Source organism: Miniopterus natalensis, chromosome 4 (genome assembly GCF_054644295.1).
Source record: "Miniopterus natalensis isolate mMinNat1 chromosome 4, mMinNat1.hap1, whole genome shotgun sequence".
Lineage (NCBI taxonomy): Eukaryota > Metazoa > Chordata > Mammalia > Chiroptera > Miniopteridae > Miniopterus > Miniopterus natalensis.
The window spans coordinates 54,726,368-54,752,527 of record NC_142084.1 but is presented as its reverse complement, the minus strand read 5'-3'; the positions used below and the strand labels follow the sequence as shown (position 1 = coordinate 54,752,527).

General features: G+C 36.0%; 1 long non-coding RNA gene and 1 pseudogene across 1 annotated transcript in view; one reads left to right on the top strand and one right to left on the bottom strand.

Annotated features, from left to right (window-relative positions):
• Positions 1–26,160, bottom strand: part of LOC107527517 (uncharacterized) — a 178,790-nt gene that overhangs the window by 34,987 nt on the left and 117,643 nt on the right. The gene's annotated exons all lie outside the window — the stretch shown is intronic.
• On the top strand, positions 23,819–23,959 carry LOC148093290 (U2 spliceosomal RNA; annotated as a pseudogene).

Below are 26,160 nucleotides of genomic sequence, written 5' to 3'. Positions count from 1 at the left end.
CTCCCCCCTTCACTTTAAACATAATGAGAAATAATATTAAGTTAACTTTCCTCTGGAGCTTGCTAAAGATTTATAATCACTGCTAATTATTTTGCATAAAAATAGAGAGAAAATTATAGCCACTGATTAAAGCAGTTGACTGGGTGTTAATGGAATGTCATTTTGAACGATTCAATTATAGTTTGTTGACTAGAAAATAATTGGCCATTTTCTAGTCGGCTTTTAACGGTCAGTCCAGGTCTTTGCGTTAGCACAGTACTCTGGGTGCAAGTGGACTTCTTTCTTAGTCCAGTACGAATTCTAAGTAGTCAATGTGTGCCCTGTTCACTCCCAGTTAGTTCCTAACAGGGCAGCTCTCGTCAGGTGCTTGTTTTCCTTTTACTTTTTTTATTCTGAACGGACACAAGTTACCTTCTTGGGCCTGAGTATTCTCGCCTTCCCCATGCCTTTGCCCTTATGGCAAATTACTTTTATTAGTATTTGAGAGTTTCTTCTTTTGGTCTAAATTTATAGGAAGATTTGACAATAAGACAATAAAGAATCCTTTAGATGAGAATGAAGTGGAGTTAAGTTACCAGAAATTAGACCAAAACAAAGCAGAACCTATTGGTCATACTGGATGATGTCACTTTTAATGAGACTGAGAATGGTGCATATCTAAGACTGCTGTTAAGTCACCCGTCCAGGGAAGCTTTAAATTATAACAGATATCTAGGACATAGAATTGGGTGATATATCTGAGTCTTTCTGCGTCTATCATTTAAGGAGCTACGTCTAAGTTCCTAACGATTAACCATGAGGAAGGATGGATCCGTTGGTACATCTCAATACTTAGTTAATTCTATACTTATCACATCTCTATGAAATCCAGACACTGTTTAAAGTGCTGGGGACATGATATTAAATAAAACAGAAAAGGTCCTTGCTCTTAAGAACTTACACTCCAGTGGGGAAGTCAGTAATAAACGGACATACAAATATATATATATGTCAATTATGATAAGTGCTGTGAAAAAAATGGCATGAAAAATGCAAAGGGTGGTTCAGGAAGGCATTCTGAAGTGATGTTTGAGCAAGGAGAAGAATAAAGTGAAGAGGTAAGTGACATGCACATATATTTGGGTAAGGAACATCCTAGGCAGGGGAACAGCACATGCAAATACCTGCCTGGCGTTTCTGAGAGACAGCAAGGAGGCCAATGTGGCCAACACAGGACGTACCTGGCAAGTGGAGGAAAGGGAAGCTGGACCCATAGCCGGGGGTCAGATCACGTTTGCCTCAAAACACAAGGGAACAACTTTGAATTTTGTCCTGTCTGATGGGAAATCATTGATTGAGGACAAGTGAGTAAAATATTTTTCACTCCATTTTATTTTGTTTATAGTTCTATTTACAGAAAGACTATGTCTGAAAGAAACAAATGGATAGGCCTAAACTAATCACACCTCTATTTTGGTTCTAAAACTCGGTGAATGCTATCTTTTGCAACTCAAGTACATATTTAACTCTATATATACTATATGCCTTGTCATTGTAAATTATAATTACATTAGCATGTTTGTCTTTCTGCTAGATTATGAGCTACCTAGCATAAAACCTTTAAATATTATATTCTAGAACTCACTAGAGGACCTGTATGTATTTTTGAAATTGACATAAAGCTAGTAAATAGTCTTTTAACAAGATCTTTTGTACTTTCTCAGTCCATAGAGTAACAGGCACAGCTTTCCTCTTGCCTTCCCTATAGGAGGCACTGGTTGTAAAGTGAAATTAATCTGGCCTGTTGTATATTCTCCACTACAACAGAGCCTAACAACCAAAAAAAAAAAGTGAGACTTCATAAGCTCATGGATATTCTCTACTTCTTATTTGTTAATTCAAAGAGAAATAAGAGAATCACACAAGTTCCTATGACAATGATGTTTTCTAGAACAGGTATGCAATTTACCACCCAATAAAATAGCTAATTCGAAAGACCCCTTGTTATGTCATTTATGGATATCAATTTAGATTAACTGACCTTTTGCAAAACACTAAAAGATTGTTTTCTTCACACTCAAATTCCTTAAATGTCAGGATAAAATAAATGCCAAATGTAAAAAAATAAAAATAGTAGGAAAACATATGCTATTTATAATTCTTAATGGATGAGCACTATCTTTTGTCAATTTTTTATATGACTAAGATCTCTGAAAATCATTTGGCATAGTTTTAAAAACATGACACTATTTGATTTTTTTAAAAAATCCTATCTTAAGTTCAGTTCTTTTATATCGTAGATATGCATATAACCCATTACTTTATTTCATATTCATTATTGTATTCTCATTAAACCTACTGAGAAATATAAATTATCTATAGTTAAGACTTTTTAATTATATATATACATATATATATGTATATGTATATGTATATGTATATATATATACACACACATATACACCATGAATAAACAGAGGAGCACATGTAGCTTCTATAATATACAATAATTTTTCTTAGCATCTGACTGTAAACATACATTAAAAAATAGACTCCTCTGTGTATTATTCAGTTCAAACCATACACTCAATTACCTTTCCTTGATTATTTATCACAAGAAGTCTTTCTAATTTTATTAACTTATTAGTTTAATCATGTAATAAACTTGTGGAGACTACATACTATGACTTCTGCTATATGGGGGGAAGTAAACTTAAAGAGGTAAGTGGAATGTTATATCCCAGACTTCCAGATTACACAGATAACATATTGTGTTATTTAGTTCTAAAAAGACATATTTTTTATTTGTGTCAAAAATGGCAATGCTCATGAAATAATTTCCAACTTAGAATATTCATCCCACTATAATAAACACTGAATAACAGAAAAATTATAGGACTGATTCACTTTTTCATTCCTGGAATTGTGTAATAAAAATTCTTAGAACAATCCTTAACTTTTCAGGAATAAAAATAATGTATTATAGAATTATCCTCCATTTTTTGTTGTAAGGAATTCATCATTTTTCTTTTTATGTCCTACTTAAAAATTTTTACCTATTGCAAGTTCACTAAGATAGTCTCTTATGTTTTCTTCTAAAAGTTTTACAATTTCAGCTGTTATATTTAAGCCTTTAAATCCATTTTGAGTTAATTTGTATATATGCATTGAAGTAAAGGTAAAAGCTAATTGTTTTGTGTAAAAAACTATCCTTTCCTCATTGACTTGCCTGAAAACTTTTGCTGAAAAGCAGTTGGTCATATGTTTGCCTTATTTTTGGAATTACTATTCTATTCCATTGATCTCTATGTACCAATCCTGTCTTGATTAGTGTATCTTTAAAAAAAAAAATCTTGAAATCTGGTAATTGAATCTTATAATTTTTTCTTATTCTATGTCCCTTTTTTTTATTGTTCAAAATATTACAGATGACCCCTTTATTCCCCATTGATCCCTTCTACCCCGCACCCACTCCCCTCCCCAGGCCTTCACCACACTATTGTCTGTCTATGGGTTACGCATATAGGCATGTAGATCCCGTGGCTAATCTCTCCCCACCCACCCACCCCCACTTTCTCTCTGAGATTCTTCAGTCAGATCCATGCTTCCATGTCACTGATCTACTTTGTTCATCAGTTTATTATGATCTTTAGATTCCACATATATGTGAGATCTTATATTTGTCTTTCTCTGCCTGGCTTATTTCACTCAGCATAATATTCTCCAGGTCCTAACATACTGTCCCAAATGGTACGAGATCCTTCTTCTTTACAGCTGCGTAGTATTCCACGGTGTAAATGTTCCACAGCTTTTTTATCCCCTCATCTACTGACGGGCACTTGGGCTGTTTCCAGATCTTAGCTATTAAATTGTGCTGCTATGAACATAGGGGTGCATATATTCTTTCTGATTAGTGTTTCAGGATTCTTAGGATATATTCCTAGAAGTGGGATCACTGCAAAAGGCATTTTCATTTTTAATCTTTTGAGGAACCTCCATGCTGTTTTCCATAGTGGCTGCACCAGTCTGCATTCCCACCAGCAGTGCACTAGGGTGCCCTTTTCTACACACCCTCGCCAGCACGTGTCATTTGTTAATTTGCTGATGGTAGCCATTCTGGCAGGTAGAGGTGATACCTCATTGTGATTTTAATTTGCATCTCTCTGATGATTAGTGACACTGAGCATTTTTTCACAAGTCTCTTTGCCATCTGTATGTCGTCTTTGGAGAAATGTCTATGCAGGTCCTTTGCCCATTTTTTAATTGGATTATTTGTCTTCCTCTTGTTGAGTTGTATGAGTTTTGTACTCTGTGTCCTTTTTATTTTTATACAATCTTAAAAAGAGCTTGTCAATTTCTTTAGGTAGAAAAGACTTCTGGGATTTTAATTTGCATTGCATTTAACTGTAGGTTAATTTGGGGATAACTGACATTTCAACCCTATCGAGTTTCCCAATGCATTAGTGTGGCATATCTATTTAGGTCTTCTTTAATATAGGGTGTTCCAAAATATGTATACACACACTTTGGATAATTATAAAGACTGTTTATTAAAATACATTTCATTTTCAAAATTGAGCTATCAGCTGTTAAAGTGTGCATACAATTTTGGAACACCGTGTATATCATACAATGATTTGCAGTTGTCAGTATATAAGTCGTGCATATATTTTATTAAATTTATCTCTAGAAAAGTCATATTTTAATATAATTATAAATGGTATTGTTATCAATCAATGTTTAAAAAAATGCAAAACTGGAAAAAAATGTGTTTCATATTTTCCCACATAGTTCTCCTTCATCTGAGAAATAGGCACCCCAGACTCACCTGTGTATCCACAGAGACCATAATCATGTAGACACAATATAATCCCTTAGAACTCTCCAAAAGTTGCTTTCAGGTTCCTACTTTGGCAAGTAGACATGCTTGGCATCTTGACTTTCCTTGCAAGTTCGGTCAACTTGCCACCTGTGCCTGTGTTTCAGGGAGATTGATTAGTGAGTCTTTATCTGATCTTCTGACTCCCTTTTCCAAATCCTTCCCAGCTCCTTATTGGAGTAGTGCTCATTGTGTCTGCTTCCCTGACCTTGTTACTTCTATTCATTATCCTTTCTGTAAAAGCCCTTATAAATTTTAAAAGAGACCTCCACCTCATCTTCACTATCTGGTCAAAGTGAATATTGCCATGAATGAGCCAAATGATGTCATATGCATTTTGACACGGTGCACTGAGGTGGATGCAAAAGCATTTTTTATGTATTCTTACCCAAAATGCGTAATCTGAACCCACTTATGAGAAAACATTTGACAAGCCCAAATGGAGGGATATTTTACAAGTAACTGATCTCTGATATTGATATCTGATATTTAAAATATGTGATATTATAAAAGATAAGGGAAATCTATGGAAATGTTCCAAAGTAAAGGAAACTAGGGACATGATAATTAAATGAAATGTGTGATCATAAATTAGACCTTGGATGAGAAAAAGGTGTTTTTTTCCTACAATAGAAGACATTAGTTGGACACATGATAAATTTTATCTACCTATACATTAAGTATTTTATCAAGGCTAATTTTCTGATTTTGATCATTGTAATGTGCTAACATAAGAAAATGTCATTGCTTTTAGAAAATGCATGCTTAACTCTTTAGAGAAAAAACATCCTTCCACTTTCTTTTAAACATTTCAAAATAAAGTAATGCAAATGTGTCAAAATGTTAACATTTGGAGAATCTAAGCGAAGGGCATTTGGGAATTCTTTGTACTATTTTTACAAGTTTTCTGTAAATATGAAATTTTTTCTAAAAAATTCTTAAGGACCTCTGGACCAAAACTACAAATAAGCACATGCTTTTAAAATATAGGGGAAAGTGAAAGATGGCCATAAAGAAAGGGAGGCAAGGAGGGGAGAAAAGATATAAATCTATAACAAGTTACAGACACACCTTTGCTTAGGAAGCTGTCTGAGGCTCTGGAAGAAGTAAACCAAGAAAGGAAAAATAGGAACAGTGTGCCCAACTCAGAAGGGCAGTCACAGAGAACATCCTGTCCAGCTTGGAATAGGGAGAGGAAGCGCTCAGGCTCAGAGATTGTGGGACACCAAGAATACCAAACAACGGAGAAGTTGAGTGAAATGGCCATCCAACTGAGGTCAAGAATTCTTTTTTTTTTTTTTAACATAAGGAAACTATAAGTTTCACAAAAACAAAAACTTTCACAAGAAAATAACCGTCTAAATATGAGATAACTGGTCTGAATAACAAGAGAAAGTCAATGGAATTAACTAGCAAAATGAATTAATTCCAGCAAGAGATAAAATAAAGTTGAGAATATTAGAGTTATGGCAAGAAGGTATATATTTCTTTTTCCACCAAAGATTATAAGTAAAAGGCACGATCCAGCACTCTAGCAAATAAATAAGTAGTAAACAGACCGACATACAAGAAACACATACATGCAACGAGAAGAAGGCTTCAAATTTGAAGTTTTTACTGGAGCTCTTCACAAATACATCTATAAAAATAATCTAAAGACATCCATGGGAATGATGAGTATAAAATAGTAGTGCCGTCTGGCTAGTACGGCTCAGCGGTTGAGCATCGACCTATGATCTAGATCAAGGTTCAATACCTGGTCAGGGCACACGCCCAGGTTGCGGGCTGGATCCTCGGTCGGAGGCATGCAGGAGGCAGCCGATCAATGACTCTCTCATCATTGATGTTTCTATCTCTCTCTCTCCCTCTCCCTTCCTCTCTCTGAAATCAGTAAAGACATATTAAAAAAAAAAAAAATAGTAGTTCCCTCTGTGGAGGAAGAATGTGGGATCAGAGAGGCTTACAAGTGTCATTAATTCTTGGGTAATATTTTGGATCTTTGGTTGAGTAGAGTATACATAAGGATTTTTGTTCTGTTTTGCTGTTCTGACTTTTTTGTATGGCAACTATTTCATAATATTATTAAAGAGTAAAATTAGTCAAAATATAAAAGTATACATTTGGGTATCTATGTAGATCTCAATTTTTTGGAATGAAGACAAAACTATTGCCCAAATAGGAAACACTCTCCCTCGACTGAAAGATACTTTACTTGTACAAATTGGGTGTTGGATGGAAAGATTTGTTTTCCTTGATAAGGACACCGACACTAAAAGAGAACTTGATTTGCTGATTTATCAAGTTAAAAGAAGGTCCTAATAAGACTAAATTTAACCATACCCTCTTCTATACTTCATGAAGCAAGCTTTTATCATTTATAGTATCTTTCCAAGGATGTTTGTGTCAAATTTTACTATGACAGCTTTATCTTCAATGCAACCTCTAACCTCCATTACTAACAGAAATTCTTGGTGTGAGAACAATTCTTTTTTTTAGGAAATACTGTTAGTTAACAAAATATGTGCAGATAACTTTTCACTGTAAATAGGAATGACATTATATATCTATCTTTTTCCTTTACATTCCTGTTCCCCAAAATGTCAGAAAAAGCCACAAAAGCCTTTTGGTGTTGACTATTTTTTCACTATTTATCTCACTTTTGCAAAAGATTAAGTGTATTGTAAAGAAATTAAAGAGCCTCTGACAATTGTAAAAATAGACATAGTGCATAATTTTATTTATGCCCCCAGCAAACTTTTGCTGTTATTTAGATTTAAACAGAGAATTGTCAGGATTAATCTCATGATTGCCAAATCTTTCGACACTGTGGAAGGTTCTAAATCTCTAATGGGAAATTTAAGAGAAGGGTATTTTTTTCAGTTTACCACTCATGAGGAGCTAGTGCTTCCCTTTCCGTTACTAAACCTGCAAGAATCCCCTCTAACATAAAGTAAAGGGAAAGGCATAACAAATATTGAAAATTATTGGAAAGAAAATGTTACACATGTTCTGTCTGGTCAGATCAAGGGAGACAGGAAAATACAGCCCCTCCAAGTACGGGTGTCTTTTTCCTTTATCTTACGTGAATCAACTTGCAAATTGAAGTTTAATTGAAATTGGATTTATTACTATTTTGTAAAAGCCTTGAATGTCGAAAAGTGGATGTATTTTCAAGAGAAAAGATACCCTCTGTTTTCCATTCACTATGCGGTAACGCAAGAGAAAGGCCCTGTCTTGGATTCATATGTACTTAAGAGCCAAGACATAATCAAGCATTCCTTCATTTAGGGGGAAAATAATTTAGTATACCAATTTGGTATAGGAGATTTTGCCTTAGACAAGTTTTCAGCGCCCTTGATTTGCTGCGAACATAAGTATAAATTTACTAACACTTGAGAAATAAAATTAAATACTAGAGAACTCAGAAAAAAAAGGCTAACCAAGTAATAAATTTGGATTTTCTAAATTAGTAAAAGTTTACATCAAAAACCTTAAAGAAAGTGTACATTACTCAGTTAATCAAAGATAAGAGTCAGAGCAGAAATAATTAAAAATTTTTAATGTGGGGAGAAGAAGCTTAATGAATTTCATTCTTTTTTTTGTTATTGGTTTTTTTTTTTATTTTTGTTTAAAATATTACAGATGTCCCTTTTTCTCCCCAATGACCCATTCCATCCCGTCCCATCTCCCTACCCAGTCCCTCTCCACACCATTGTCCGTGTCCTTGGGCTGTGCATATATGCATATAAATTTATTCTTACAAATTAAAAATGATTTCCATTTGGGAAATCTTTAATTTTAGATTTAAAGTAGGTGAAATTGTATGTCAAAATTAAATCAAGATTATTTAATTCAGAAAATTTCATTTATTCTCTTGTTTTAAAATGTCCTTTGAATAATTTGAATTAAGAATGGTGGGATTACCATAGATTACAAGAAAGATTAAAGTGAAAGTGTGTCATTTTAATATTTCTGAAAATTTGGATATTTGTACAAAAGATTTAATGAAAGTTTTCTAAATGTCTTATATTTGTTTTGATGTCAAAGCAGTTATCACAATTAAAATTATACTTAAAGACATTTAATATAATCTAAATGTGTGTCTGCAACTAAACTGAATAATGTTCTAAATAATTAATAGGTTGTATAAAATAGTTTCTCTAAAAACTCAGGTGTTATTTCTTGCATTTTATTGACTTTAGAGTACTTAAATTAGTAATTTTTTTGTATTTTTCTAGATGTTTAAATATTTAAAAGTTTACAGCCAGACACTAATACATATATATATACAACAATTACATCTGTAATTCTGGCTAATGATACATAAGAAATTTTTAAAAATTTAGATGAATCTCAAAATTTGTTCATAGCCATAATTTTTTAATTTAGTAATCATAAAATGTGCTATCTAAACACAGTATATCCTTAGGATGATGGTCTTGGGAAATATAAGGATTTTTATTCAAAATACTAACCAAAATATTTACGTCAATTTACATCCCATGAATCTTATTTTAAGTTCTTAGATAGAAATAAATATGAATACATAATTGCATGTACAGAATTTACATTTGTTGTTTTATTTATATGCCTTATCTGATTGTAAAAAATTGGTTTCTTTTCTGGCCTAATAACAATAATAATATAAATGCTAAAATAACATTATTGAGGACATTATTTTATGTATTCAAATTTTAATGTCTAAAATTACAAATTTAAAATTAACACTAAAATACTTTTTTGAAATTAGAAATTAAACACTTAATTTGTTTTATATGTATATAAACAGAAATAAGAATTTGTAGCATATAAAAAGAGCTATGGCCAGAAGCCATTATGTAATTTAAAAATGGGATACTAAAACATATTCAAGTATTCCAAAAAAGGAAAAGATAAACAGGAAAACAAACAGAAGAGCAGAAAATAATAATAAAATTGGTAAAACTATAGATCTAAGTCCAACCATATCAATAATCATATCAAAAGTCAGGGATTGACCGAATGAATAAAAACAAGACCCCACTTTATGCTGCCTATGAGAGAGGCACTTCAAATACAAAGCTACAGACAGGTTGAAAGGACATGGGTAGCAAAAGATTTACCATGGAAACAATATGCATAAGAAGGCTGGAGTGGATACTTCAATAATAAAATGGAATTCAAGAAAAAGTGTATTAACAGAAATAAAGAGGACAATAATAAAAGGTGAGTTAATTAGAAAAGCACAGTAGTTATCAATGTACATCCAATTAAAGAAATTGTAATATGCTTAAAAATTAAGTTTCATGAAACTTTAAAGGATGGTCATTGGCATTTGATTTTGCACATTAATATGCACATATATAACTTGATACATTAAAAGTTAACAAGAAATCATATGTGACAGAGAAGTATAAAACTGGTAATGAAAGAAGAAAGACTATTTTTAAAGTTTCTAATGTAGAAAAGACCAGAAAGGAAATAACAAAATTAAATCATATATATCTAAACTTTATTTAAATTTCATGTGTGCAGTTATATTTTATTGATCCTTAAACCTGGCACAAATTGGTTATGAAACTCAAAATTTATAACTAACAACCTAGATAATGATTTTTTAATGTGTGTAGAGTCCAATAATAATACTAGTAATATTTTCTAATAATCTGTAGAAGATAAATTAGATCTATTCAATAAAGACCAGTAGGTTTGTGACTGTGCTTAAAATCACATCTTGAGCCATTTCTGGTGGACCAGAGAGTAAAAAAAAAAAAATCCTTCTTCATAGGTTTAGAAAACAGTTTGTTTATGTATTTCACCTTTCTAAGTGCACTAGAAAAAAGCAGACAACTCCTAAACCCTGTATTTACAAGCCTCCACCAAGTAAAAACTGCCCATTGAAACACTAACACCACGCATTATGTAAACTTTGAAGTCAATGTAAATAATGTAAGAAAAGTATTTTGTATAAAAATAAATAAAACAATTTCATATGACTTTGGCAACACATCATTAGTGGGATATAGTAGAAGGATGGCTATCAAACAACTATAAAATTAAGTGTTTACACAATAATTACATTGTTGGTTTAAGTAATAATATTGTTTTGTATCAACTTTAACATTATTTTATTAACTTATAAAAAAGAGTAGTTAATTCAGCTTTGTTAGAAATCATTTCCAATAAAAAACTAATTGTACAGAGAAGAAAATCACCAGTAAAAAAGAGGTTCAATTACAATTTTTTAAGGAGTTACAGATTTTTCGTAGCCAAAATAATGTTAGAGCTAAAATGAAAATGTCAGTGTATATACGTAATTTTAAAATATATACAACTTCTAGCTTTGTTTACTGGTGTAACTAAAAATCATGTCTCCTCAGCTCTGTGAGTCGAACATTAATCCTGGTGCACAGAATTTGCTCTTTCATACTATTTTCTCTACTGAAAGAAGCCAGAGTTCCTTAGTAAAAATGAGTAATTGCTTCTGATAATTTTCAACCTAGAACTTTGTCACTGCTGCCACACAGCTACATTTAAAGTCATGAACCTAGATTGAGATCACACAGAGGAACCACCCCTTTAAACCGTTCAATGTAAGTCAGGTAAAGAAGGAGAGGGCAGAAAAATAAGGCTGAAAAAGAGCATAAAAAGGAAGGGGGAAAACAAGTGTGCCATTATGGAAATCCAGATAAAGAAAATATTCTGTAATGGATAGAATGGACAACTGCATTTATGTTCCTGAGAATCTGACTGACATATACCAACATGTTGTTTGTTGGTGGACTTGACAAAGAGGAATTTCAGTAAAGTAACGGAGACTGAATCTTAGTTGGACATTGTTTTTTAAAAAGAGAGAATGAAGAATGTGAGATTATAATAATTTTGAGTACAGAAAATTAATGAGTGGTTTGGCTAAGAAAAGCAGAGAAATGGGAAAATAGCTGAGAAGGATATAGGGTTGGGGGTTATTTTTTTAAGATGTGCAGTACTGGTGTGTATGCTTTTACAACAGTAATATTGACCAAGTAGAGAGTAAGAAGTTGATGATGCAATAAAGAGATGGAAATTTTTCAAGACTAAGTTAGTTTGCTAGGTGAAAGGGATGTGCGTACATGTGAAGGGGCCAACTTTTTGCATGAAGGAAAAAAGAACAGAGAATATGGGTGCACACACAAGTATACCAGTACATGTGACAGCAGGAACACAGGGAACAACCTAGCTGATTGTTTCTATTTGCTCAGTAAAGCATGATGAAAGATTATCAGTGGATCATAAAGGGTTGTATTGGAAATTTGAGGAGAAAGAACATGCAAAAGGGTCACCTTTAGAGAAAGAGAAAAACCAATTCAATAAGGAGATATAGTAGGACTACTGGGCCGTGTCAAGCATCCATTTGAAATTTGAGGTCATTTAAGTTAAGTTGAGAAAAGTCAGCTTGGTTATTCAATTTTCTGTAACAATGCTCAATTCCTTGGGTATGAAGCACTGTTTTCAAGTTAGGTTATCCAGAGTTTTAACTTTGGGAGAAATTTTAACAGAAGGAAAGAAGAGGAGGTTTGAAAAGTGTTTTTTAAGGGCATGAACACTTACGGCATGGTATCTAAGCTGAGAAAAAGAAAAGAGAAATATATGATATTGAAGAGTAAAAAAGAGGAAACATCAATGGACTGAGAGGCTTCAATTAGTCTAACAATTGTTGAATGAGAGGACTGGAAAAAGGTAGTTGGGGGTACAAGTTGTGGGATAGAATAGATTGTTCAAATTTGGGAATTTGGAATGTGGTATAGTTACAATATGACTATAACAGTCAGTTGTTGAGGTGGAAGAAAGATTATTATGGATAAAGGGATCAAGACTATAAGAAGCCAAAGTATTAAGTGAATTATTTATACAAATTCCGAAATGACCAAGAATGGCAATAATGTTCTGCTGGAAAAGAAGCATGTATTAAAGTCTTCAATGAGTAACTGTGAGGGCAAAGTGGCTGCCAAGTTGGTTGTAGGCGATGTGGTCTGACAGCACAAGCTTCAAAGTAGCTGTGAGTTTATTTAAAGAGGGAAAGTAGAAAAATGTTTTGGAAAAATCCCTAAAGAGCTAAGAAGATACCTCAACATGAGGTCCTACAGTGCATGAAACAGGAAAGTAAAATCATCTTTCATTCGAGATGGCTACTGGGAAGTTATGTCCTCAAGATGAACAGTCAAGTTTCAGCTATATGAAAAAAAGGAGACGTTTAGTTATAGGAGGTTTACTGACGTTACAAAACCTCAAATCTAGGGGGAATACTGGAGGACAGTGAAGAGTTGGAGGTTAGAAATATAAAAAGCATTGTGGGGCTAAGTGTCTGGAGACTTCTGGTAGTGACTGAGGTGAACAGTCTCTTAGGGAGGGCTGAGCAAACAGTTCAACACGGCTATGGAGCTGCACTGTCCAGTGTGGTAGCCACTAACCACATGTGGCTATTTAAGTTAAACTCTATTAAAATTAAATACAATTAAAAGTTCAGTTCCTCCATCAAACTAGACACATTTTAAGTGCTAGTTATAGTATTAGATATTGGGTATAGAACACTTCCGTCACTGCAGAAAGTCTAATTGGACAGTTTTTCTAGAGTATTTCATTGGACACTATAAGTCACTGGGCTGCTTCTACAGCTTCAGATAGAATGGCCGGCTAGGAAGAGGCTATTGGATGGGGAACTTAAGACGCAAATGCATGTCTTGAGGTATCTGGAGGCACAGTAACTTTTGGTGGGTTAGTAGACACACAAAGTATTATTATATTTCTTCTTGACCTAAAGTGACTCAATAAGGGATGAGAGACATAGACGTGGGGGACTTCAATATCTAGTACAGTGTGAGAACATAGTAAGTGAGAGCAAGATTGTATCATATATATTCAGGCACATTCAAAACAAGAATCCCCTATATTTATAGTCCTGTTTCTTCCATATATCTTCATATTTAATTTATTGATTATGAAGCTGCATGTAAAACACATCTAGTTTTTCCTCTATAATAAAATATCCTCAAAAAATGTTATTTTCCATGTAAAAGGAAAACATGTTAGCACAATTCTCTCATGAATTTATATAGTTACCAATTAAGAGGAGAGATAAATCCTTATCATAGCCCAGAAAGTAATTTATTATAAAATGAGCATCGAGCAAAGGTTAGCACAGCTGCACAAGCTAGCATGGGCTTGGGTAATAGGTTCAAATTTCTCAACAACAAATAAATTGAATCTTGTGGCACCACATTATTCAAAATCCATGTAGGCCAAACTAATGGATGCAAAAAAATTACAATGAATCATACACAAAACTTATAAATCTTCTACTGTTTGAGTTTATTTATGTTACCAGCAGAAAGGAGGGGGGATGAGCAGAAAGAAGGTAATGAAGAAAAATGAGGCAACTGAAACATGATACAATGAGATTCAAACCCACATTGAGACAGTAAGAATCTAGCTTTGTTTGACACAGAACTTTACATCTTATTTTTTAATAGCGTGCAGGTTAACTATATATATGTGTGTGTGTGTATACATATATATACATATATATATTTGTTTTTGTCTTTGTTTTGTTAATCTTCACCTGAGGATATTTCTCCATTGTTTTTTTTAGAGAGGGTGGAAGGGAGAAGGGAGGAGAGAGGGAGAGAGAGATAGAGAGAGACATCAATGTGAGAGAGACACATCAATTCATTGCCTCCCACATGTGCCAACCAGGGCCAGGGATCGAACCTGCAACCCTTTGGTGCATGAGCTGATGCTCTAACCACTGAGCCATGCCAGCCAGGACTGATTAGCTATATTCTTATGCTAGCTGTTTCGAGGATAATGAATATTCCTTCAATTCAGTAGATCCATATTCTCTAGAGTCCCAGGGTTCCCCAGATGCAAGTTGGTAAGTATTATTAATTTTGACTATAATGCCTTTCGGGTAAGAAAAATTTTTTCTAATAGTCTAAAGAAAGACCCTTTTACAATAGATTTTGACTTAAAACCCCGATTTCTGAACTGCGGCCCTGCCAATACTAATTGAGAGAAAGAAAGAAAGAGGCACACAGAGAGAAATACTCCTGGGCTAAGGAATTCGTTATCACACTATAAGGTTTTGTCCCCAAACCTCTATGTAATCACACCACACTCACTCCCAGTCTTGTTGCCTAGGATCAAGCAGATTTAAGTGTGTTTTTGTTAATTACAGCTAGGTAAAGGTCCTCTTTCTCCTGGTATCTATCACCTCCTAAACCTACTTCTCTGATGGCAAGATGAAGTGAATCCAAGGAAACTGCCAACCAGAAGAGGGTTGGAGGTCTGGACATAGACTTTGAGACTTCAGGGTAGAGTTAACAAGCCCCTCTGAGGACTCACTCAATCTTATTCAGCCAATCTGGGTTCATTCCTAGAAATGAGCCCCAGGAGTTGGTTTTTTGCTTTTTTATTTTTGCTTTTTGTTTGTTTTTTTGTTTTTTTCTAAGACTGGTGAAGTCCACAGGCAAAGATGTCAGCATCCAATGAGAACTTCAAATGTCAATCAATTTTCAGATGGTTTCTCCATCAAGAATCAGTGAGGTTTTTTTCCATCCATCAAATAAGGCCACAGAATATGTACTATGCACTGAACCTATTCTACAGGGGCCTATACCTAAGAGCAATGGGAGACAGGGTGGCAGTAGAGTAAAATTATCACATTTGCACAACTTAGATGCCTACAGAAGAATAGGTGGACAAGGGCCAGACTTAACTCAGGAAGATCTGTGAAGAGGCTATTTTATAATCCTGTTAAGACAGGTGGTAGATTTATGGTGGAAGTAAAGATGGAGAGAAGTATTGGATTAAGAGATAGGAGCTAAAATTGATAGCACTTGATGACGGGTTAAAAATAGAGACCAAAGTAAATAATGGCATCATATCCTAGTTTTTCATCTATTATACAAATAATTTTTAAATATTTACTACCCACTAAGCATTATTCTAGGCGTTGTATATACAACAGTAAATACAAAACAAAACACAAAAACACACAAAAAAATGATCCTGCCATCATGAAGCATACAACAGTATGCTTTCCTGAACATGGCAGTACTTAAAGAATTAAGTTCAGTTCAATCAAAGGACCAACTGAATTTTCCCCAATTTCAGAATGTCTACACTGTGGGTGGCAAACTTAGATGCCTATAGATTGCAAACTCAGAAGCTAAATAGATGTAAAGGCACATGAGCCTCCAAGTTTCCAAAGTCTGCTGAGAAATCCTGGACAGATGTCAGCTTTTTCTAGTGCTGGATGAGTAGGAATCATCACAATTGAATGGTGAAGAAAAAAGAGAAAAAAAATCGCATGTTCTTATCCAGTAGAATATTTCTATGCTGAGAGAATATTACCAAGGTTCAGCCCCCATTCAGAGACTGATGAACCAAATGTTTGGAGATATAAGGAGATGCTGATTAATTTAATCATCATAACAGTATTTGGAAAACTTTTGAACATGATTTTAAATGTCTTTGAGATATAAGAGTTTTTTTGTCTATTGTGGTGGTATCTTTTCTTTACCCTTCACTGTGTTTTTTTCTTTGTCATTATAGGCATTTCAAAAAGAGATTAGAAGGGGTGTATTATGCTGGACAAATACCAGTTAAAAACTTAGGAAAGGGTTTGAATAGACATTTCACTAAAATAGATATATTAATGCTAATAAGCATATGAAATGATGCTCAACATGATTAGTCATTAGGGAAAGGCAACTTAAAACCACAAAATAGCATATCACATCCACTAGAATGGCTACAATAAAAGACAAGAATAAATGCTAAGTATGTGAAGAAATTGGAACCCTTATACATTTCTAGTACAAATATAAAATGGTACAGCTACTGTTAGGATTGAATTGTGTCCCATCAAAATTCATATGTTGAAACCCTAACACCCAGTACCACAGAATGTGACTATATTTAGAGCCTTTAGAAAGAGGTGATTAAATTAAAATGAGGCTGTTAGTGTGGGCTTTAATCCAGTACGACTGGTGTCTTTGTAAGAAAAGAAAATTTGGACACACAAAGGGACACCAGGGGCATGCACACACAGAGAAAAAGCTAAGTAAGGACACAGTGAGAAGGCAGCCATCTGCAAGCCAAGGAGAAAGGCCTTAAAGGACACCAATCCTTCCAGCCTCCACAACTGAGAGAAATAGCTTTCTCTTGTTTAAGCTATCCAGTCTATATTTTGTTATGGCACCCTAGCAACCTAATACAGCCACTTCGGAAAATAACCCAGAAGCTACTCCAAATGATAAACATAAATTTACTATGTGACCCAGGAATTCTTCCTAGGTATATACTCAAGATAACTGAAAACCTATACCTACAAAAACCCTTGCACACAAATGTTCTTAGCAACATCATTCATGATAGTCCAGAATTGGAAACAACCAAAATGTCCGTCAACAGATGAATGGACAGACAAATAGGGCATATCCATACAATGGAATATTATTTGGAGATAAATAAGAATTAAGTGCTGATACAAGCTAAGACGTGTATGAAGCTCAAAAAAGCATTACACTCAGTAAAAGAAGCCAGATACAGAGACCATTTTATGATTCAGTTAATATGAAATGTCCAGAAAAGACAAAGCTATAGAAACAAAATGTAGATTAATGGTTGCCTGGGATGAAGGAGAAAGGCAAATACAAGTGAAAAGTAAGTGGGCATGAGAGATATTATTGGGGAGATGTAAATATTATATAAATGATCTATGGTGATGAAATAACTTGGTCAGTTTACTAAAAAATATCATTGAATTGTACACTTTAATGGGCAGTGTCTTTTCTTTGTCACCAGCAAAATTATAAAATATTAGAGCTCAATAAAGTTACTTGTAAGTTATGAAGTTAGGCCTCAAGAGTTATTTTTAAAGTACCTTAATAAAGTTATTCTTTCTTAAATAGTTTTTCAAAATGAAAAGAGGGGCAAACAGGGAACAAAAATAAATACCACTCTTGTGAGAATTTCAAACGAGAAAAGAAAAATTAGAGGGGAATGAATTGAGAAAAAAAGCTTGATAGATTTAAGGCTAAACAGTAGCATTAAAAACAAAACCTTAAAATAAGCGAAAGATTCCGTTTGTGATACCCAGTCTCTTTCTTCTATGTAACTCCTAAAGAATCAAAACTTCAAAGGCAGGTTTTGAGTGGTATTTGGCCAGCCGAACTGCACACACCTCCCTAATCTCTCTTTGAAATACCTACAGTGACAAAGAGAAACAGAAAAATCACTATTGTATAAGCTAGCATTTGCAGTCTAACTACTGCCAAATGTGGGAGAAACTCTCACAGGCTAATAAATCATACACAGCCTGTATATATGTCATCTGCTCCCTCTTTGTATTGTCTTACATCCAACATTCTATGGCCAAGTTCCTAATTTTCTCCCAACATCTCTTTATTCTATTCTAAAATACATAGTAGAATTTTTAGCTGATCATGTCAAACAAAGTCAATATTTCCCAACGTCCTTTGCAGCTAAATGTGGCCACAAAGCTAATTTCTGGCTAGCAAAACATAAGTGCACGTGCCCTGGGCAGCTTCCCAGAGCCTTCCATAGAAGAAATATGGAGAAATATGGTGCATATTCTTTCCTTTTTTCTTCTTTACTTTATCTAATCTTCTCCTTGAAATGCAAACACCACCCTCTTGGACCATGAGGAAAACTGTTAACATCCTAGAAATGAATAGAGTACTAAGCTAGAAGGAGCATGAATTGATGGAGCAGCCCTTGTTCGCATACCTCTGGACTTTTACATGAGAGAAAGAATTTTCATCCTCGGTTAAACTAAAACAAAGCACACTTCTTTATGCTCTATAACTAAGCTCACTCTTCCATAGTGTGGGCTCTGGTAGGGTAACTCAGAGAGGCCACTGGGTCTTGCCAGTTAAAAATAATTCTGTCTTCTTAAGAGAAATTCCGTCTGTTTAGTGGAGATGCTCAGTCTTTCATAATTCCTTCCTCACCTCTTCACTTTACCAAGATGGCATCTTCTTCCCTAAAGCAAGCAATTATCTTCATAGTAGTAGTAAATGAGGCCTCTGTTCCACGTGCTGCCTAGAAGGCAGCTCTGTCTTTGCTCCATCTGTCCTTCGGGTCACTGTGTCCACAATGGTAGTCTCCACCACCACAGCATCCAAACTGGCGGTTTCCCCAGTCTCCAGGAATCTATCTACCACTGCTATTAGGTGAGTGCAGACACTGCCATTGCCCCTCTGTGTTCTTCTGGCCCTGACCCGAGGCCTTTGCCAGCCCACCAGGTCTCTGACCACTCTGCCCCCTGTGAGGCATCTTAGGCTTCCTTCACACTCTCCATAGGCTGTGGGAAACCAAAAACATTCATTTATCTACCTACCTCTTCCATCCTGAGGTACTGTTCAGCCTGATACACAATCCGACGTGGAATGAATAAGAAGAGTATTATGACAGATGTCCTTGGATTCTCCCTCAACATATCAGGAGTTTCTACTGACCAAAACATATCCAGGTATTTCCAAAATACACCTTCTGCCCGCCTAGGTTACAGCAACTCTTCTGACCTCCTGTCCTTCTTCCGTTTTTCACGTATTCTCTTCTCAGAGGGCTAATTCTACCTCCTACTGTCTCTTTCTCATGCCCAGGGTGTAAACTCAGGCTCTTTAGTCTGACTGCAGCACTATGGCCCTTGATATATTAAGAGACAATTGGTAAATGAGATACATTTTTTTCTCTCTTTACAAAGTCTAGCTCTCAAGACTGCTATCTCCCAAAATCAACACTGAGATTCAAGTTCATGGATGACCTCTCACAGCCTCTCTATTCCAGGTGGCTCCATCTTCTCCTTCCCTGGGAGGGCATTAGCCTTCTGGATGGTTTAATACTTTCACATTATTAGACTCATTTACAGTTGAATCATATGCCAACACATGTACACCTATGTGTAAATAAAGGAAAGAGAGTGAGATACTGGAAAATGTCAAATTGAGCAGTTTGAGATAATGGAGACAACTCTACTCAGAAGCTACCTGAATTGTGCTCAGAATCTTGGGCCCATCTTTAATTCATTTGCTCTTTCGCTTGGTATTTGTAATCATGGATGTTTTATCACAGGATCTAAGCTTGGTGCTAAATAAAGAAAAAAAGTCCCTTGACAGCTGTGCAAGGAGCCTAATTAGGAACCTCTTTAGTTTACTTTAAAATACATAATTGATGTAGAGACATGCAAAGCAAATAGCACCCCCTTAACATCCTCAAGATATTTTCCGAGTTGCTGATTGTCACATTTGTTTCATATCATTTAGAAGATGTCATTTTCTGGCTCCTTTTTACCTTAATCTGGGACCACGTTTTGGTTTAATAATTCATTAGCAGCTCTTTGGAACTTACTGCCTGCTGAGTTTACTGAAGACTGATTAGCAATTTCATCGTTTTTAAGTTTTCCGTATATATTTTCTTAAGTGTCATCTCCTGCTGATTCTAACACCTTCTTGCCTGAAATTATTTTTTCTCAATTCTTCTGCTTTGCCACTGTGAAACTATCAATCATTTCTATTCCCCAGAATATACATCATTGAAGTCTGAGATCCTGTTGGTCATGCCTAATCATATAGTTCTTGTTTTAATGACACATTCATATTTCAGAGAAGCCTTATTCTGTCTTTTGTCAATAATAATCAATCCAAATCAGGTGTGCATTCAGTTACATAAGACATAATTGCACCAACCATGGTCACTGGACCAATACCCGCCTGGAATTTGTAGTTTGCCTCTATTGCTTCTATCTGATTGACTGGAAACTAATGGTTTTTACTTAACTTCCCTAAATTTTAATTTATTTATGTGCAAAGTTGTAATAGTAACTATTTCTTAGTGTTGCTGTGGAGGAGAGATGAGAATATATATAAAAATATGCAATATTATACCTGAAAAGAACAGATATTTTGTTAAAATTTATTTCACTTACTTTCTTCCTTCTTCTTTTCATTCTATTTTAGTCCAGTTAACATTAACAAATGATTAACTGGCTTCATTATAACATGCATGGCATTATCTGTGATACTGAAATAGTTCTTCTTAAGTCCTAGGAATTCCCAATTTTGCTGTACCATGTCAATTTATGTTTTGTTACAGTGAGAGAACTCTGGTGGGGTTTTTTGTTGTTTTGTTTTTAAATATGTCTTTATTGATTTCAGAGAGAGGAAGGGAGAGGGAGAGGGAGAGAGATAGAAACATCAGTGATGAGAGTCATTGATCGGCTGCCTTCTGCACGCCCCCGACTGGGGATCGAGCCCACAACCCGGGCATGTGCCCTGACCCAGAAAATCGTTGCACAAGGCTAATTCTGATTGTGTCTTAAACTCTCAAAATTGCCATTTTCTCACTTATTATTCCACTAAGGTCAAAAAGGCAAAGAATGGGCAGAAATGACACATGTAAATCATAACTCCTTACAAAGGCACAGATGGATCGTGAGTTTTAATTGGAAGGTCATTAAAAACAGTGCTTGGCAACTCCAGACTAACCCCAGCACGATTCAATGTGTATACTTAACTGCTTTAATCTGAGGGAGTTTTGCACTATAGCTAGTCAGAAAACTGAGAATTTTGATCAGAAGATGTCAATAATAGTGTGTTTCTAGGCATTTCTGGTCGGTGCAGTGCTATATAGCTTGGTTTTATTCTGATACCGGCAAGTCATTTTTAAATTTTGAAAATCAACCTCTGTGATTTTCTGGTTCCTCACAATAAGAGCACTGTATGTTCATTTCTGAAAAGTTAGAATATTCAGAGCAGAATAAAGCTAAGTAAATAAATAAATGGTATTTTTATCTGTGTGGTGATGTCATGAATTTAGATATATTAGTGATGGGGTGGGAGTCATCAAAATTTTCATGTAATAACCACACCTCCCCCAATTATCAGCTATTGTCAAAGAGTACATTGCTTCTGAGGAAGAGTCCTGTGAGAGCAAAGGTAGAACAATAGTAAGAAATATCAAAGTGGGAGGAATGCAGTGTTTCACAGGGCCATACAGACAATAAACTCATGACAAAACAGCCAACTCAGACTGTCTCAGAGACACTTGTCAATATGCCTCTTCAAACGGAAAAATGGTCAGACTTTTTCTGCCAGAAATTATATCTGATTTCACAGATTTTTTTTATGATGAGACATGGCTTTAGAATATAGATTATACAGTAAATATTTTCTGTAAACTAAATGACTTAAATCTGCAGTTCCAATGATATTTTAAAAAATATATTTAAAACATGATAAGACATAAGCATTTTGACCAAAGTTTCTTTTGGCAAAATGCATTTAAAAAACAGTAATTTTGCCCGGTCAGGCATGGCTCAGTGGTTGAGCATCAACCTAGGATCCAGGGGATCGAGGTTCGATTCCTTGTCGGGGCACATGCCCGGGTTGCAGGCTCGATCCCCAGTAAGGGGCGTGCAGGAGGCAGCCGATCAATGATGACTCTCCATCACTGAAGTTTCAAGTCTCTCTCTCCCTCTCCCTTCCTCTCTTTTAAATCAATAAAGATCTATTTTTAAAAATAAATAAATAAATAAACAATAATTTTTGTCAGTCTCTTCTGAATACATCAGGTTAAACCTTGGGTCTCTAAACAGGTGAATAAAATCTAGAATTCATATACTTTTTGATATATCTTGGTAGAGACATTATCATCCTCAGAAACTGGAAAAAAGTAAATGGCAACAGTGAATTAGGTAATACATGCTGGTGCAAGTCGGGTGATTTACAATTATCTGCCTTCAAGAATATTTGAGGGGGGGATTAATCAACCTACTAGCTAATAGATCATTAAAAGAATTTTTGGCCCTGGACGGGTGGCTCAGTTGGTTAGAGTGTCATCCCATACAACAAAAAGGACTAGAATTCTAGCAGGGGAGATACAATTAAAATAGAAAAATTTAACAGAAAGGGTAAGTGCTACAAGAGGGGCATACTCAGGATACTGTAGTAATGTTTCTTGGGGAGGGGAGAAAAGAGGCTTCTTAGAAAAATGTAACCTCGAACATGATTCCTGAAGATTGAGTCAGGTTTATCAAGGTGAAAGGACAAGAAAGGAGAAAATAAAGTTCCCCAAAGAAGGTACTCCAAGTGCAGAAACTAAGTAACAAAGGAAAAAAGAAAAAGGAGGGGAGGGGAGGGGAGGGGAGGGGAGGGGAGGGGAGGGGAGGGGAGGGGAGGGGAGGGGAGGGGAGGGGAGGGGAGGGGAGGGGAGGGGAGGGGAGGGGAGGGGGGGAGGGGGGGAGGGGGGGAGGGGGGGAGGGGAAGGAAGGAAGGAAGGAAGGAAGGAAGGAAGGAAGGAAGGAAGGAAGGAAGGAAGGAAGGAAGGAAGGAAGGGAGGGAGGGAGGGAGGGAGGGAGGGAGGGAGGGGAGGGGAGGGGAGGGGAGGGGAGGGGAGAAGACAGGTGTTGAGGGAAGAAAGAAAAAAGGCACCTATTTAAAAAATACAAAGAATATTAAAAATTATTATCATTTTAGACATAAAAATGAGTAAGTGTAAGTGGATGAAGCCACCACAGAGTGAGAAGACTGCAGTTTGTGCCACCTGTTTCTACATTTCAGAGGGAGGACCCAGGCTTACTATGCAGAACTATAAGACCAGTTGGCCAATAAGACAATTATGCAGCCATAGCCCCAAATCACCTCAAAAGCATAAAGATTGAGGTTTAAAAAGTTCACTGTCTTAACCTTTCTGCCGCAAGAGATGAATCCAAAATTTCTGTGACTTAACACAAAAAAAGCTGGTGTCGTTGGTGGGGTTCTCTTCCATCCAAAGACTCTAGGGCTCGGGTTTCTTCCATCTTCAGCAATCACCCTTTGAGCCCAAGGCCTTGGGATCACCACCATCAGGGAAGAGGGAAAGAAAAGTAACATGAAGCTTTCAGGGACAAGCTTGAAGTGCCTAAAATTACTTCAGTCCATCGCTTCTTGGCTTTGGGGCTATGATCAAGTGTAGTACCTGTTCTTATCCATTTAAAATGTCTTCAATCAAAATTTTAAGGCTAGAACCCAGCCACACAGCTGAATACATTTCCAAGGAAGACTGGAAAATGTACTGCATGTCCTCAGAAACAGGAAAATAAAATAGATCTGCCCATGAATGGGGCTCGGGAAGACCTGTCAGAGAGGTTAATATGTGTCCCTAGAGTGGAGGGAATGAGTGTGACTGGAGTTTTCTCAGGCCAGGAAAGGATGCAAATAGATGCAATTAAAGACCACGGTACCTGTGATACTGATAGAAAAAGAGAGGTCGAGGGGGGCGGGGGGCACCTCTATTTCTTCCGAGCATAAAAAAAAATGCACGAGCCTCCTGTGAGCGAAGGCACCAGGGAAGATAAACAACTTAGAGAAATTTTGAAGGGAATCTTGATGGTGACTCTTGCCAGAAAGAGGTTACTGTGTCCCCAGATGGCAACAAGAGAAATATTACTTATGGCAGATAACTTTAAAGTTATGGGCTTGAAAGGTCATGAGTAACCTTAAAACTTTATGTAAGGGAACAGGAAAAAAGTTGCCAAATAGTGTGGGTTTGAAAAACTCTAAAGAACACAAATTGCTTTCTAAGTACCCTGTTGGTTTCTGTCCTTGAACATAAGCATTACACTGAGATCACCTATTGTTTTGTTCTCCATCTCTTGGTGGTTTCAGCAAATCTGAGACAAAAAGACTTCATTTAATAGTTTTGTTACCCACCACCCTCTGGACGTTTCCAGCTTGCTGCAAATCCAGTTCTTAAAAAGAGATATTCATGTTAAAAGGAGAGATTTTTCAATACAGATATTCATAACTTCCTCACAGCATAACTAACGTAATTTTTATACTGTATGCTTTAATATTTCCTTGCAATGTTGAGGTAATCTTGTTCTACACTGTAAACGGTGCGTATGGAACAAACAGAGAAAACAGACCAGGAGAGCAGCAGGGCCAAGGGCTCAACGTCTTTCTCTTCCCGTTGTTTTTTCCTCGAGGGAAAATATCCCAGCTGTTTATGAAGTGATGAGGGAAGTTCTTTCTGGGGGCTAGTCTTTCCTTCTTATGGTCCCAGCACTTCGGCAACATCAGTAGCACACCAGGGCTGCAGGAGAGCCAGAAAGAACAGGACTGGGACACTGAGACATATTGACACTACGTATTTTCAGTCACACCTAGGAATGTAGTTAAGGAGAGAAAGGGAGAAAGGAAATCATGAATATTTTAAGGCCAAATGAGAAAAGTCTTCAGCAGTTAGGGGCAAAGACTTCATAAGGGGTACATGTAGGTGCAGCAAAAGGAACAGGGCAGCCCTGGCCAGTGTGGCTCAGTTGGCTGGAGCACTGTCCAGCGCACTGAAGGGTGGCAGGTTCAGTTCCCAGTCAGGGCACATGCCCAGGTTGCGAGTTCAATCAATGTTTCTCTCTCTCTGTCACCTCTCCCTTCCTCTCTCTAAAATCAATAATTAATAATAATAATAATAATAAATAGGGCAAGTAACATTTAGGAAAAAGGAGTTAGATACGAGCTTAGGGTTTGTTTGCTTGTTTGTTTACAAATAAGGCGCAGTTGGGACTTCTGGCTAGGAGGCTAGCGGGCTGAGACAGGACCCGGCAGAAAGAGTTCATACAAATGATGAGATCACATACCAGGAAGCAGTGAGAGCAGGATCTGAAATTCAGGGTCAGAGGAACTGAAATCTAAAGCCAAAGCGATAGATGAAAGATGAGGTACTGGGATTAGCAACTGAAATTGTATTAAAAATGTGTTAATAAGAAATGTGTTAAAAAATTGTTTGTATCCCATTCTCCCTCCCCCATGAAAGGATGGTTTAAACTAAAAGGAACCCCAAGTCCCCCCTGATGGAGAGTTTCCCAGGTTGGGTAGCCTTTCGAGTAGTCCCAGATAAATGGGATGGAGAAATTTAAGCAACAGTGAAGTTCCTGATGAGAAAAGATTCAGAAAATAATAAATTTTGATTTCTTATTAGTCAAAATATCATATTGAACTCTTTGCTTTTTTTTTTCCCCCTTCTAAAGGAACTGATGTGTTTTTTTCATGTGTCAGAATCTCTCTACAGAGCAATTTTACAGGAAAAGATTGGAGATAATCTTCACAAATGTTCAAGTCTATAACCTTATTCAGAATCCTATGGCACTGGTTTCAAAACATCTGATGTCCTTATGAGCAGCAGGACTTTAGAATCAGACATACCAACTTTGGGAGGATGCGTCCTTGATTATGAGTCAAGTGCCTGAAAGCTAGCTCTCTGCCTTTGACTCCCGAGTGGGA